The 15128-nt window shown below is 39.3% G+C and overlaps 1 protein-coding gene across 11 annotated transcripts in view; it reads left to right on the top strand.

The window, feature by feature from the left end:
• ZBTB20 (zinc finger and BTB domain containing 20) overlaps window positions 1-15128 on the top strand; it is a 492314-nt gene that overhangs the window by 143491 nt on the left and 333695 nt on the right. The window contains exon 4 of one of the 11 annotated variants that reach the window (XM_074852914.1): window positions 14488-14564. The exons of the other annotated variants lie outside the window; for them this stretch is intronic. The gene's annotated coding sequence lies outside the window, so the exon portion shown is untranslated. The remainder of the gene's footprint in view (window positions 1-14487; window positions 14565-15128) is intronic. 11 annotated transcript variants of the gene reach the window in all.

The raw sequence follows: 15128 nt of genomic DNA, 5'->3' as shown, positions 1-15128 counted from the left end.
AAAGTAGCGTGTTTAACTGGCTTGTTCTCCTGGTGGCAGAATGGTATTTATTGTTTTATTGCAATAAGAAGTATTACCAAGCCTTTTTCCTGTAGTTCACGGTTAGAATGGGTATTGGAATGAAGAGCAATTTTTTTAGCGAATGAAGGGACTCCGTTATGGAAGTCGCTCCACCAGTGGGGAAGAAATACCGCAGCAAATAAGCCCCCGTTCTTGTCTCCATTTTGGCCACTTCTGTAGCATTGGTTTGATTTTCTTATTACTGTGTACACTGTACACATGTGGACAACAGTATGTCCTGTTTTATGTAGAAGTGAAGTTCAAGAGCTTGGAGGTAAATTAGGAAAAATATTGTGATATCGTGAAGAAGAGATTATACTGTGCAGTTACAATGTAACTGTATGAATAGACTGGAGTGTGCATATTAATTTCCCTTTTGTTTTCTAAAACCTTGAGTGGAACACAAGCCAGAACTTTCACTTGCTGGAATAATGATTTTTTTTAAAAAAGCCCACACATGAAATGAATTTTAAACAAAGTATTTTTTCCATTCCATACAATTAAAAAGTCTTATATTTGGAGTAAACTAAACTTTGTACAGTGTAGACCATTCTTGTTCATCTGTGAGGGAGTTTCCTGAGGTGTGGGTTAACCATGGCATGGATGCTAAGAAAAATCTTCTTGTTTTCAACAAATACTGCACTCTAAAAGGTGTTTTCCAGTGTTCTGGGGGGGAATCTGTCATAAACTTCCGATCAACTCTACTTGAAACTCCACCCTTTACCATAATTATGGCAGGTGCAAATATAAGGAAGCAAATGTAATTAGTAATCAGACCTGGGAGCACTGCCCTGCACTAGGTTTTCATTTCCTCTACGCAGCTTTGCTGTTAGAGGTCTGAGAACCCTTTAAAGCCCTTGCATGTTTAGTGTTTAAACTAAGAAATGCAAGATGGTGAGGTCTGAGGCTCACTGGTCCTGTTTCCTCTTAAAACAGATTGTGTGATATATGTATATCTATCCATTTTCAATAAGTGAGTCAAGTTAAATACTCCAGAATAAGGTGGGAAAACTTGAGATTTGGCCCAAGGATTTAGACAAACTCATCATATGGGATTTTCACAGCATGTAGATGATGTTAGGAGACCAGCACACTCTGCTTCCCATGGCATTTGTTTTCCTAGCATACTTGAGCACTTCTGAAAATTCTTGTGTGTTTTTTTAATCATCCCTGAAGGCTTTGGCCTGAACAAGCATCTGGCATTTGACGCAGTCTGTGTTGAGACTGCAGCAATGACTTCTTCCCCTGTTTGTCGTTTGCTAGAGTAGATCTCTACGGACGGTCTTTTGATTTATTCTCAATGGGAACAAGTTGCAGTTCAGTGCTTCTGAAGGTCTTCAAACTATGAGAGGAGTATCAGACAATGAACTTCCCGGTTAACATGTTCTTTCTGAAAGTTGTAGAATTCACATAGTTTAATACGTCTTTTTTTTTTTTTTTTTTTTTTTTGTATTTCGTAGGAATGTTGAAGCGATGCCAACAGATAATTTTCAGGAGGCTAGAACAGGGCAGCTACAGGTATGCAGGGAGAGGCAGTGCACTGAGGAGATTAATGAAGTGCCTTTGCAGCTGCTATTGTAGAAGCTGGAAACCTTGTTTCATTAAGCAGAAAAATAAACTACAGAAACAGAAGACTCCCTCTCCTTCTTTCTAAAAGTGTTTCCTTTCTTAAAATGCACATTTTTAATCCAGTGGGAAGAGTCTTTTCTTACTGCTGACATACTCCTTAAATCATATTGTTTTCAGGCAGTAGGTAGAGTGTGTAGATGAGTGACATTTGCTTGTAACTGTAACTAAAACATAGTTTTAGTGACATCAAAAAAATTATTGCATTTATAAGCTGAACCGTTTACAGCAAGTAGAAGGAAAATTCAAAACTGGAGTTAGCAATGGAAAACATCTCTTATCTCTTTCAGTGCCTGCAGGTGTGCCATTTTGGGGTATGATTTATTTAGCAAAGCGTTGTCTGGTCAGTACATGGTCAAGAGAATCAATTCCAAGGAGAACTGGAGGGAGCTGTGGGAGCAATTCAGTAGGTGGTGCTGTTCCCTTGAAGCCAGCTCTGATGCTGTGCCCAGGAGGATATTTAGGGGGTATTTATTTCTACAGCTCTAGCTTTCAGGTAGGACTTGAATATCTAGCTATTTGTTGCTGTAAAAATCTCATTAATGCTTTTTTGTCAGCTGTGGCAGTATTCTTAGATACATATTTGAACTTTTGGGAGCATGGAGTTGGGAAATATAGTAGAGGATAAAATATAGTGATTTCAGAGTCATCTCATATATACATGAACCCGAAGCTTGAAGCAGATTTCAGGATCTGTGAATTCCAGGAGTCATATCTGGAAAAAATCCCTGTGGCAACAAATGGGCAGATTTTTCCTTGCTGTGTGGATAGCATTCCTACAGGTAGCACCAGATTTGGCTTCCAGCGTGAAGTGAAGTGGAATCCAGAAGCAGACCCAGAGAGAACTGCAAACATTCCAGCACTGGGAGTTGCTTGAATGTGAGCTCTCGGTGATGGCTCTCCACTGAGCTATGCTCTGGTGAAATACAGTCACTTAACTAACAAACAAAGCAACGCATTTTTTCAGAGGATGGGAGTAGTGTCTTTTCAAGCTGCCTCCAGACTTCAGAATTGTTCTTCCCAGAAATCTTCAGGATCAATGAAACCTGTTGCACTGTGCTGCGTGTACATGCATTTTTTGTGGGAGGAACTGCTTGTTACCGTCACTCAGAAGGAAGAACTTTCTGTTTAATTCTGCAGGTCACATAAAATATAACATGAGAAATTTCCTTTCGTATGTTTTGAGGTCAGAGAGGACTGGTAGATAATCTAGTTTGACCACCTGTGTGTCACCAGCTATTAGATTTGTCCAGTCATCCCCGTTTTGAACCCAGTTATGCACAGACAGCATCCCTCTGTCTTGAAACCATCAGGAGGTTAAAGCTCCTCCCTTCCATTGATAGTTTTGTTCCAATGGTTAATTCCCTTGCTGTTTAAAAATGTGGGATTTGTTTCTGGTTCGATTTGACTTTTCTTTCTTTCTTTCTTTCTTGGCTTCATGTTCCAGACTTTGGTTCTTGTTATGCCTTTCTTCACCCAATTGAAGACTCCTCTAGAAAACAATGCAATAAAGAAAAGTAAAAACGCCTTCCCGAGCCTACCCGCTACCTCCTGTCGATGCCTCCAGGGATTGTGTTAGCCCTCTTTGCCACATTGCGCTGGGTGTTCATGTTCAGTTGTTTGTTTGCTGTGACCTCTAAATCCTTTTCAGAATCACTGTTTTCCAGGGTGTAGCACACCCCAAATGCACCCATGCCCAATCCTGTGGATACAGTGTATGTTCCTTTTTCTTGAAGGTATGCCATACTAGAAAGCTTTATGTGAAAGAACAGAAGCTTGTGCAAACGCCTGATTCTCCCCATCTGTTGATACCCTGTTCTCCTGATCTTTTATCAGTCTTTGCATCACCCAGAAATTTTTATCAGCAGTGATTTTATAACTTAGGAGTCGTTGATCAAAATGCTGGATAGTGTTGGAGTTATTACTGATTTTACCTGCATCTTACCAAAAGCACCTGTGTTTGAAGACCCCCTAGGTAACATTTTTCTGAGGGTCTTCCATTAGTTAGCTGTTCAACACGTGCTTTCATTAACAGAATTGGAATGTTATGTAGTAGTGCTAAGTCAAAGGCTTATAAAACTGTAAGTGTATAAACTCTTCAGCTTAGAAGAACTTACATACTTACCAAAGAATGAAATTGGGTTTGTTTGATAAAACCTATTTTCCATAAAACCATGTTGACTGGCATCAGTTATTTTCCTACGCTTTAGTTCTTTTTCAATAAATTCAGTCTTAGCATAAATAAGTGCAACTTTACCGGTGTCAGTAGATTCGTACATTTTGCTCACGGTGTTTTTAATAAGTGTGTATTACTAAAAAAAGTTATAGGAATAAAGCAAAAAATCAAGGCTAAGGGTATAACAACATAAGTAAGAGTACTTTAACATTTGGAGAAGCAGTTTGTAACCTCTCTATGTGGCTGTGGATGGAATGCACTGGTAAGTCCCAGTGAACATAGACAGAGTGGACAGTGGGAAGGTCTCTAACTGGAATTTTAATCCATCCAAATGCTTGTGGGATTTCTTGCAAAAGTTAATGTTGGATCTGAATTCTTCTTTTATCTTACGTAAAGCATATGTATATGCTCTGTGGGCATCGGCACAGTACTCCCACAATCTCCTCTTGTTTGTACTAAAGCTCAAAGTAAAGCTTGGTTTTCCTCAGCTGGTCTCTTCTTTCATTTTCTAAAGTTCACAAAGGGAATCTAGTGGTGAAATCCTCAAAGCACCGCAGAGTTGTAGGTGCTGAGATGGCTACGAAGCAGATGTGCTGGTGTGGAGGTGGGAGGTTGGTGACTCCTGTAAACATCTTGATGTTTCAGATAGCTTGAGATGTGATTTTCTTTCCTATCAGGTCTTGAGACGTTTTGCACTTTAAACACCCTATTTTGTCTAGTAAGCATGAAATATTATCATTTACATTAATCTCCAAATGAAAAATGTTGAAAGGCTCTGCAAACAAGATTCATGGATTGCTGCATTTGACTCTGTCTAGTGTATAGAAATTTGCAAGATGTGAATGAGAGTTGTGTGTATAGAAATATTTTAATCTTGTATAAAATAAATGTGTGGATTTTATTTTGTCTCTAGGGCATGGAGACTTGGCCAAAATAGGGCTTGCATGGATGGCAAAAAAAAAAAAAAAAAAAAGAATTAGAGTATACCAGAATGACCTACTTAAGAAAAATTAAATTGGAAAAAGAGTAATGGCTTGTAGCTATGGGATAATGGAATTTGGGACACTGGTGACTACAGTTCATCCTAATCTTGCTCTTAATTGACAACAGACGTGTTTGTGCTTTATTGCGGAAGGAGTTTGTGATCAACATACCTTTGCTACATGAAACACTCATCCTTTTCATGATGCTGTTCAGAACAAATAGTCCAGGATTCCAATGTCCAGGTCCAGGACTATAATTTCAATCCATTTGCACTCTGTTCTGAGGGAAATGCACTCTGGTAATTGAAAAACAAACAAACAAACCCCACCCAGTCTCTTTCTCCCTCAAAAAATCCCCACTGTTTTTCTGAACAATTAAACTTCTGCTCAAAGGATGACATAGAGTGTTTCCAGTGTATGCCAGTTGTATGGCAGGTTGATGTTATCCCTGTTGAAAATATTTGGGGTAGGGACTCCCTCTTTCTGCGTGGTGAAAAGGATTGTGCTTTCTGATCCGACTTTCCGGGCGTTATTGCGATACGAGTCTCTTAATTACCAAAATGTATGGATTGGAGAAGTTGAAACAGGATTTAAGTGATTTCCATGTTGTAATGACAGGTAAAATTCACAAGTCTCAAACCTGCTCTCTTACCACTAGACTTACTTTACTCAGTAGCCATATTCTGAAACTTAATGAAAGCGTTCTGTTTTCAAGGTAAGATTCCTTTGCAAGGAAGTTCTTAGTGATAAACCATTTGAAATAACATTTTTTAACTCACTGTTGGTTTTTCACCCACAAATTTATTATAATTTTCTCATTCTTCTTGATGAAAATGGCGTTTTATTTCTTATCAGTTTATCTATACATTCAGTCCATAAGCCCCTCCACCTTAAAAGTTCATAGGAGATTTGGTGAGATACTGTGTGCCTTGGGGAGCCTGGATGATTTATTAAAATCCCCACCCTTCATCCCCTTCCAAATACGACAGTCAGAATTCAAAGTGAGAATAATTACAGCTGTGCAGTTATGGCAGTTCTGAAAGACAGGGTAATATGAAGACTCCAGAGGAAATGTTAACAATTCTAATAGTTTTTCATAAAAGACAGAGAGACACTGTCAAACCAGAGATTTAAACAAAGAATAGGTTAAAATAAAAAGAAAGACTTAGGCCATCAAGGGCCAGTTGAGCCATGGTACTGAGGATAAGCAACCAAAACCTTGTTGTCTAAAATAGGGATATCTTGCTAGCAAAAAAAGACACGTCTATTATCTGCCCCACTAGATAAGTCGCAGGGGGACACAGAGGAAAGAAATAAATCTCTTTCACTGCCTCTCTCTGAAATACTAAATTAAGGTTAGTGGCCACATTTGACAAAGAAAAAGTGTTTCATCTGTGCTGCACATAGTGAACTATTAGTACAACTGCTGCATTTATACAAATTGAATGGCATGCTATTGTCCGTCATCTTTTTCTTTTCCTTTTTTATCCTTGTTTTGAATAATTCATGGGAAAAATGATCACTTCATAATGCCACAAACTCACAGCAGGCAAAACTAATTTTACATGATATGAAAACAGATTTTATTTATTTAAGAGTAATATTTAAAGAAAACAACAACTTTTTTGACACCAGCTGCTGGGAAATAAATAGAATATTTTATGACAGAAAAAAAATCCAAATGCGTTAAAAGCTGTTCCTGAGAGATGGATTAGAAAATAAAATATAGACGTTGGGCAGATAAATTTAAACTTGGTGGTCACTGATGTAATTCTGCTCCTTAGGGGAGTGAAGGATAGTTTTCTGGAGGAAAGGAAACTTCAGAGGAGTGGTAAGTTGTGCATAAGAAGTTCTCTGAATAGCTGGTCTCTGTGTGCCGGTGACTGGGGGCAACTTGGGTGACAACTGCACAAGACCTTTTACATCCTCTAGACCAGATGTTGTTTTTTTTTTTTTTTCCTCTCAAGTGTCTGTTGCGTGAGAAGCAAGCCTCCTTTTTTTGTCTAGTTTTTCCATATCTGACCTCAGCTCGTTAGCAGGAGGAAACACTGAAGAGCTAGGATGCTTTTTTTTTTTTTTTTTTTTTCTTCTCCTTGGGGTGGCTTGATGAATGCTAAAAGACGTTTTCTCGAGGGGGAAAAAGAAAAAAAAACTAAAAAAGAAATCTGTTAATGGTGCTGTGCACTGCCCTGCAGCATGGGGGGAACAGAGGCAGGCAGGGCTAAGTGTAAGAGCCTCTCCCCTCAGTGCGATCTGGTGGCTGACGTGGGGCTGGGCTGGGTGCCACGGGCCCCCCTGGGCTTCATCCTGGCTGCTCGACAGTCCAAGGAGTGGGCAGCGCAGGGTGGGAAGGAGAAGATGGAGAGCGGGAGGAAAGCTGCGCGGTATTTTAGTGCGAGAGCAGTTGGAACAAACGCCGTCGGTAATATAAATGTTGTTTATTGCATTTTCATGTAAAATTGTTTAACTTAAAAACTCTTAGTGACAGAGGGAATGTAAATCTGAGGCTGAGAGCCTGAGTCACCAGCAGAAGTTTATTATTATCCCTGATAACAGCTGAATTCCAGCCTTCCTGCGTGCTGTAAAATGGGGCAGTTTTGTCTGTTATTGGCGCCATGTGCACTGCTATAGTTAAGGGTTTGTCACCAGTTCAACTGTAAGCCCCTATTTTCACGGGTTTATAACTCAACTGTTAAAAATTCACTCCAGGCTGAAACTTGGCACGTGAGATAAAGTCTCTGCAAGTTATGCTGAGGCTTAGGCTGTCCTCAGGCAGCTTCCTGACAGTGTTAAAAGACACGAGGTGTGTGTACAGCTCTTTTCAAAAGACAAGAGAGAGCAAGGACAAGGTCCCAGTATTTTGTGCCTTTCATCAAAAGTGATGCTGTGGTTGGATTCTGGCTTGCTTTGAAGGAGCACCCTGATGCTCCTCGGTATTCTTGCACATCTTAAATTTGGAAAGACTTTTATTTAAATTTAACATAACTTATCTGTTCTTTTCCTTGTTAGTTTTACATGGAGAAAAATCCATCATGCCCTTTGTATGCATTTATTTAAATTGTAATTAAATGCCCTGTTGTTTTGCTACGCTTTAAGGTTTAAACACCATTGAACATTTCTATTTAACTAGCTGCCATTAATTAGTTAATATTTGTATAGAGTTTGGGAGATACAACATGCTCTAAGTTTATGAAATATAGTTGTTTAATACTTCCAGTAATATTTTCCAAGAGGTGGATTTCAAGGCCATAAAACAGTTGTAACTGCTGGGTAGTTATAATGATGCAACCTTTGCTTTGACCCAGTGTCATCTGGTACAAGGGGTGCTGTAATCGTGTGAAGAGTGTGTGGTTTGGTGTATTGGTACGCTCTAGTTTGTCAAGGGATGAGGATCAACGCTTTTTTTGAAGGGGCATTCATTTTTCAAACCGGTTGGATACTTTTATGGGGTCATCAGCTTGAAAGTAATGCCGTCAAGTTACTTTTGATTTTATATCTGGCCATAATGGTCAGGGAGTACCTTTGGTGCTGCAGACTGGCAAGAGTCCTTTAAAGGAAGGAAGTGAATAGTGGTAACTCTTCATGTGATTATACAGATTCATCAGTAGATGGGTCTAGCTGTGAAATCTGGACAAAAAAATTAGGAGAGGGCATTTCTACTTGAGGAACACCAAGAGGCAAAGGGTAAAAAAAATCAGTGGGATAAAAATCAGCCTCTGATATGGAAAGGTGGCACTTGTCTTGTTATCATTAATAAATGCAAAACATGTATTTGAAAAAAATGTGTCCATACTTTGTGCATACAGTTTTGTTTAGATTTTTTTCAGCACTTGACCTCATTAAGTATCTAATTATTGACTTATATCTGTTGATTAAAGAACAGCACTAGAAATGAACTTGGCCCAGTGAAACAAATTCTCTTCTCTTATGCAGTCATAAATGAGAAAAAACCCTGGATTTTTCTACATGTGTCAGTGTTCTGGATTTAACTAGCATATATCCAAAAATCAAAATTTGGCCAGCTATCTAAAATTTCAGAGTTTCAGTCTGTGGTGTGAGGTGGCAGTTAGTTGGCATAGACCTCCTTTTGCTGAGGTCATCTGGTTTGTCCGCCAACATCCACACCTGCAAAAAAATTTCATTATCTTAATATCCACCATTCTTGATGGATGACTCTCGTACCTAACCTCGATTATCTCTGGAGAAAATAGTTAAATACAGTCTTCTGGGATTTGCTACCAAATATTTAAACATCTTACTGCATTGGAAATAGTAAATCCATGTAATGAATTGTAACTAGCAACGAGTCTGAGGTGCATCTTCTGGAACTAACTTTTTGCTAAACTTTATTTGAATTCAGGCACTGGTGGCAGAGCATGTGAAAGGGCTTGAGGTCAAGGGGGTGCATAACTGATAGAGCTCTGTGTGATCAGTCTTGGAGGTCTCAGTTTAAAAACCATCATTAACTCAGTGTTACCTTTCAGTGCCTTTCTAAAATCTTTCATTTTAGACGAGAGGCCTGCGTGCAGAATTTAAGAGGCTTATTCTCTTACACAGAAATAATGCTGCTAAGCTGCTAGAAATCTCAGCAGCTTAATATAAATGTTCAAATAAAAAAGTTAGTATTTTAACTGTATAACCTTCAAATATAATTAATAATGAAATCCTAAGCAGGAGCCTAGGGGAAAGCATTTGGATTCTTTCTATTTGTGGAATAGGTGCAGGTCTCTAGTGTGCAGTTGAAAATAGGGACTAAATATGAGCTGATGATTTGGAAATCACTAATGTGTGCTGCTGGATACAGTCATAGTTGGGATATAAAGTAGAGCACAGGAGAAAATGAAAACAGAGGAACCTGGGCCACCAACTTCACGCTCAGATAAAATATCAAACTTGCATACTAGGTGGAGGTATTCAGATGCAGTTTTTTAATTTGGCTTGAGGATTAAATTACGTTATCCTGCTGGTGCAGGAGGTAGTCTATATTATTTTTTTTCTTCATTCCCTGATCAGTGCCACCCAAATTATTGAGCATATTTATGGGAAACAAAAATCACACTAAGAGGGCGTGTCGTGGCCACCTGTATGATGAGCCTGTTAAGATTTCTAGCACAGCAAGATGCTTTCCAGAAACACTGCTTCCTAGAGAAAGAAGATGTTGGCAAGAGTTAATCCAAAAGTAGTGATCGTATTCTAACTCAGAAAAGGCAGAAAGAAACTGTCCAGGTAATCAAGAGCCTTCTCGAGAGCTGCGCGTGTTCTCCAGTGTGGTTGGAATACGTTGCTCTGTCTGAGCTTGGCTGTTTTCAGAGCCTTCAGATACCACTTCCACGCCTGAAGGATGCATGGGAGGGCCCACTAGTTTGCTCCTTGATGTAGTGCTTAAGCTCTGCTGCAGGATTAGCTGTAAACAGGAACTATGTGATTATGTGCCAGAATTTTGGCCTCAATAATGAAATAAGCAGAGAAGAAAACTGTCTGCAAGTACTTCAAACGTAAAGGATGTCCACACAGTACTCTTCCAGAGTGTAAGTGGAAAAGGCAGAAGCCCTGAAAATGACTGGTTATTTCTTTTTATTTTCCAGCTCTTTAAGCAAACCTGGTGTAGGTTTGATAAAAGTATAAATGAGGGTCAGGTTGGGTGTTGCTACATTAAAATCCTTGGAGTCACATGATTGGGAAGGAAAAAAAAAAAGAAAAGAAAGATGCGAGTGGAAAATTAAGTTTGGTGTACGCAGTAGTCAGCATTTACACATCGCTGTCACACTGCGTGACCTGAGGTATTGCAGTTATTTCCTATGTAGGTATCAGTTGCCATTTTACTGACAGCTTCTGGAAAAGTGATGGTATTGGCTAATGGAGCAATCGTACTACTTGTCAGAGAAGAAAAAAATTATTTTTAGACTTGTCTTTTATAACAACACCTTGAAATGGTTGATGATGCCTAAAAGGGACAACATAGAAGTCAAACTGTTACTTCACATAGCCTGTTTTTCAAACAGAAAGAAGCAAAAATCTCAAAACACGTGAAAAGGACGCTGCAGATTCACTCCCAGGGTACTCTTCTAGACCCACACCACCAGCATGATAGCTACCAGGGCTGCATTTCAATCCTGGGGCCACCTCCTGTATTGCAGGCCATGTTGTGTTGTACCCTATCCGTTCTCTTACAGTGCCTGCATCATCCCTCCTCCACCTCTCAGCAGCAATAACTCTTTGCTGCAGGAGCTGTAGCCTAGGTTTTTGTGACAGTCTGTGGTGATTGTAGGAGAATCTCTGTCCTATGCTGCCTTCTCCTTGGGAAAAGTGTTGAGCTGATGAAATACTCACTTGTCCATGTCCAGCCTATTGCTAACCAATTCATTAATGCTTTCGGATTATGCTGAATTTTCTCCCACCTCAAGCAACTGAAGGATGTACTAATGAATGACTGTTTAGCAACTTCAGATTGTTTATGTAATCTTTAAATCTTTTATGTAACCTTTTACATGTGATGGTTGTGTCTAAATGTGCCTTGCGCCCTTTACTTGTTTTCTGAAGCCAGAAGCTGACTGGTGTGAAGTTGCAGAAACTGAAATAAAGTAGAAATCAACTTTTCCCTTTACTCTGGAATCAGAAGAATGTTCTGGACACCTTAAGACATCAGCAGATAAAGATACCAGATATCCAAAATATTAGCAGATTCCTCTAACGTATTTTACAGTTTTGTTTGAGATCCTCATTTTCCTTAGCAATGTTTGTTAAACTTCATATCTCCATAGGGCGTACAAATTGTTCATCTTAGCCAAAATCAAGATATTAAGTGCTTAATACATCTGGAATGCAGGTCTAGTCTTTGGACTTCTTTAGCTGTCAATTAAAAGCAGAAGACTTTTTTTTTTTCTTTGTCAAAATGGTGCTTCTAGGTGATATGTAGTCTTCCTCCCACCTCAAAAAGTTAATGAGACTTCCTGTCATAGGGTTCGTTTGTATCAGGACTGTTGAAGGTAGTACAGGAGAAGAACGCGCTTCCAGTAATTTTCAAGAAACAATTAGTTCAGTGAGCACTGGAATTCATGAATCTAGATTTTCTACGGATTAGTGTTATGGTTGATTGACATGCAGCCTAAGAAGGTGTGACCTCTCGCTGAAGTATTTTCTGGTTTCTGAGATGTATGTAAATCCAGTTCTGTGGTCCTTAAGGTATGAACTTGTACTGTTGGTTCTGTCTGGGGGGAATTAATAGTGTCTCTCTCTACCCTTACCTTTTTTTATGAAGCTTTTAGGAATCAGCATTTTTATTCAGGGTTATACCCCTCTATCAAATTTGGTTGAAATTGGTAAATTAAAAGTGTATTAGGGAGAGGATGTGTCCGGACAGCACGGTTTTAGCCTTAAGGAGACCAAGAGAAAAAGCTGATATCCAGAGACAGGATATTCTTAGTTATTCCAGGTTTAACCAATCATTTGCTCTATGACCTTTGGCAAACCACTTGTCTCTTTATGCAGTAAGAAAATATCGATTGATTGAATCGATCCCTGCATGGGATGAGGGCCATTTTCAGATTTCTGATTGAGGATTTCAGGGTTCTTTATTGCCAAATACTGAGAAGATAGAAGGTAATGGTAAACAGGCTGTCAGTATTTTCTTAAAATATGCTGACATATGTCTTGATAATGATTCATACTGAAAGGTTTGAGCAGGTTTTGCTGATTGAATAATGCAGGTGAAAATGTTTCTCTGAATTGAGGACAATTTGGGTGTGGACTGTGCAGCCTGAAGAAAGGAGACCTAAGAGCGTTTATGGGTTCGAGAGGTTTACCTGAACAATTAGATTATTGCTAATAAAAAGTATCCTAGAAATTAGGAGAGATTTGTTTAACTCTTCATGTACTATCTATGATTTATTGCCAACTGAAGCTTGCCATAAGAGAAACAGACTACATAAGTTTACTTGCTTGGAGTTTTTTTTGGTCATACACTGGCAAATCTGTGAAAAGTAAAGCGTCAAGGCTGCTTTTTCATTCCTTTCACCTGTCTGTAACGTATGCTAGAGCCAGTCCCCCCCCTTCTTTTCTTATTTGATCACGTGATGCAACATGTGAGCCATGCAGTGGGAAGCTGGCTATCAGCATCAGTTACCACAAACGAGTGTTTGGAAGTCTGGTAAATCAGGCCCCTTAAAACTTAAAAGCAAATCTTTACTAGACTGGCATTCATTAACAATACATATAGCCAATATTCTTAATCATTATTAGTTATTATCACTGCGTATTCAGACATTTGGTTCTTAACAATCCCATTCTACCTGAGCTGCGATTGCACAATACCAGAGAGTTGACGCCTTGTGATTGTTGTACAGTCCCAGCTGGTCTTAGTCACCAAGGTTGAGGTCATCAGTCAAGAGTTTTTTCATGAGGGAAGTGACTTCTTTATTCCTAATTTTTTCATTTTCTCTTCTTTGCAGTTTTTGCACTTCTCATCTCTCTTCCTTTGCGCCCACCGCCCCAAAAGGGGGTAATCTCATCTGCTCCCAACATGATCTTGTTTTTAAGACGAGCACTTGCTCTGGTTCTACCAGACATTTTCCCATCTTAATCTTCAGGATTATTCTGGTTTCAGCAGATACCTTTCCTGCCTGTTCTGTGTCCTTTTTCTTATTCTGCAGATTTTAGTACTTCTCACACATTTTCCTGTCCCCCCTTTTCTGCAGCAATAATACAAGTATCCATTTGCCACTTTGTAATTCTATGTTACATACCGGTGCTTAGCTGTATTACAAAATGTTTACACATTTTGTCCGGTTATGCTGTTAGTATTATGGTTTTACAAAATATTATATACTCATGTCAGTGACTGATTGCAGTGTACTTGTGTTTAGGCTAAAGGCAAGCAAATACCAATTATATCCAGCCTAGTGTACTTCTACTTTAGGTGTGCAACAGGCTCTGCTTTGCCTACACCATGGGTTTTCCAAAAAGAAGGAGCTTTCTGCTTGGGTCAAGCTCCTTGACAGAATTCGTTTGACTTCTCTCTGGTAGTGTGGGAATCTTCTATGATGCTCCTTAGGTTGTAAGGATAGTGAGAATAACAGGTATGCTCTGCACAGAAGATGGCTTATTGCTCCTGGTGTTTAGTTGGCTATTATGTGACCTCCAAGAGCCCAAAATGGTTCTGATTTCCCTGTGGTCCTTGAACTTTGATTACTTTGCGTGCACTGAGTTTGAGCTCTGTCAGGCATGAGGCTGACCATTTGATACTCATAAATTTCACATTTCTTGATTGTGTAATGAAACAGTTCATGTTTTCAGAATTTGTTATACCACTTCATAAAAGGGAGAGGGTGTTTTATGTTGGTTTTGTGTTTTATTTTTTTTTGTTCTGTGGCATGGAAAGTTGAGATGAAGTTGCTTCCTCTACAGGGGTCTGACGCTACCAAATTTTCCATAGTTACTACTGCCACATATGGTTTTCTGTACACTCTGGGCTCAGTCTTTTTTTCTATTCTTTGGGGAGTCTTCAGTGAATATCAGCCAGCAGGCATAATGCAAGAAATCTCAGGGGTCATCAGTCAGAAGTTACATTAGACTATGCCAAATTATATTTAATGCATTTTTTTTGACTCGGGACCTTTCTTTATTTTTACCAACGGTTATGAACAGAGGGCCAACTTGTCCCAGCTGTTAAAAGAAGATGGGAAACTGTGTGTGACAAAGACCACAAAGTGACTACAAATGAGGTGTGAAGTCTTGAGCTATGTAGCCCTTATCTATAGTGGAGAAAAATAGAAGGCAGCTTCTGGGCATCTCTGTAGACAGGACTGGGGGGAGGTGGTGGTGTAACAGATGAGTTCATCACTATGTGGTGCCCGTGGCATTGCTTACACAGTGTCGGTGTAGCATGATGCCTTTCTTAAATACAGAATGAAGTATTGACTGTGAAGAGGTGGTTAAAAACTACAGATGTTCTAGTCTGGAAGGGAGTATCCTAGACCTTCTCTGATGTCCTTGTATAGTTATTTTGTTTACAGCAAGCAGAAAGGACTGCTGTTTTGGTTCTCAGTGTACAACCCAGTTGGCATGGCATGGCATGACATTATGAAGAAATACGCTACTTGATTGCAAGAAGGTTCTGCAATGGTGATTCACTTCATCGTTTTATTGCTTTCCTTCACCCTTGACTCTAACCATGCAGTGTATTGTTTTAGCTTTTCATCTTCCACTAATGGCATTGATAATTTAGGGCAAGTGATACTAACAGAGTTATCTGTCGGAGTTTCACTGGCAGTAGCACTCGTTTAATT

The sequence above is a fragment of the Strix uralensis genome, chromosome 2, assembly GCF_047716275.1.
Source record: "Strix uralensis isolate ZFMK-TIS-50842 chromosome 2, bStrUra1, whole genome shotgun sequence".
Lineage (NCBI taxonomy): Eukaryota > Metazoa > Chordata > Aves > Strigiformes > Strigidae > Strix > Strix uralensis.
Note: the sequence above shows the minus strand (reverse complement) of the source record. Positions and strands in the feature narration are given on the sequence as shown.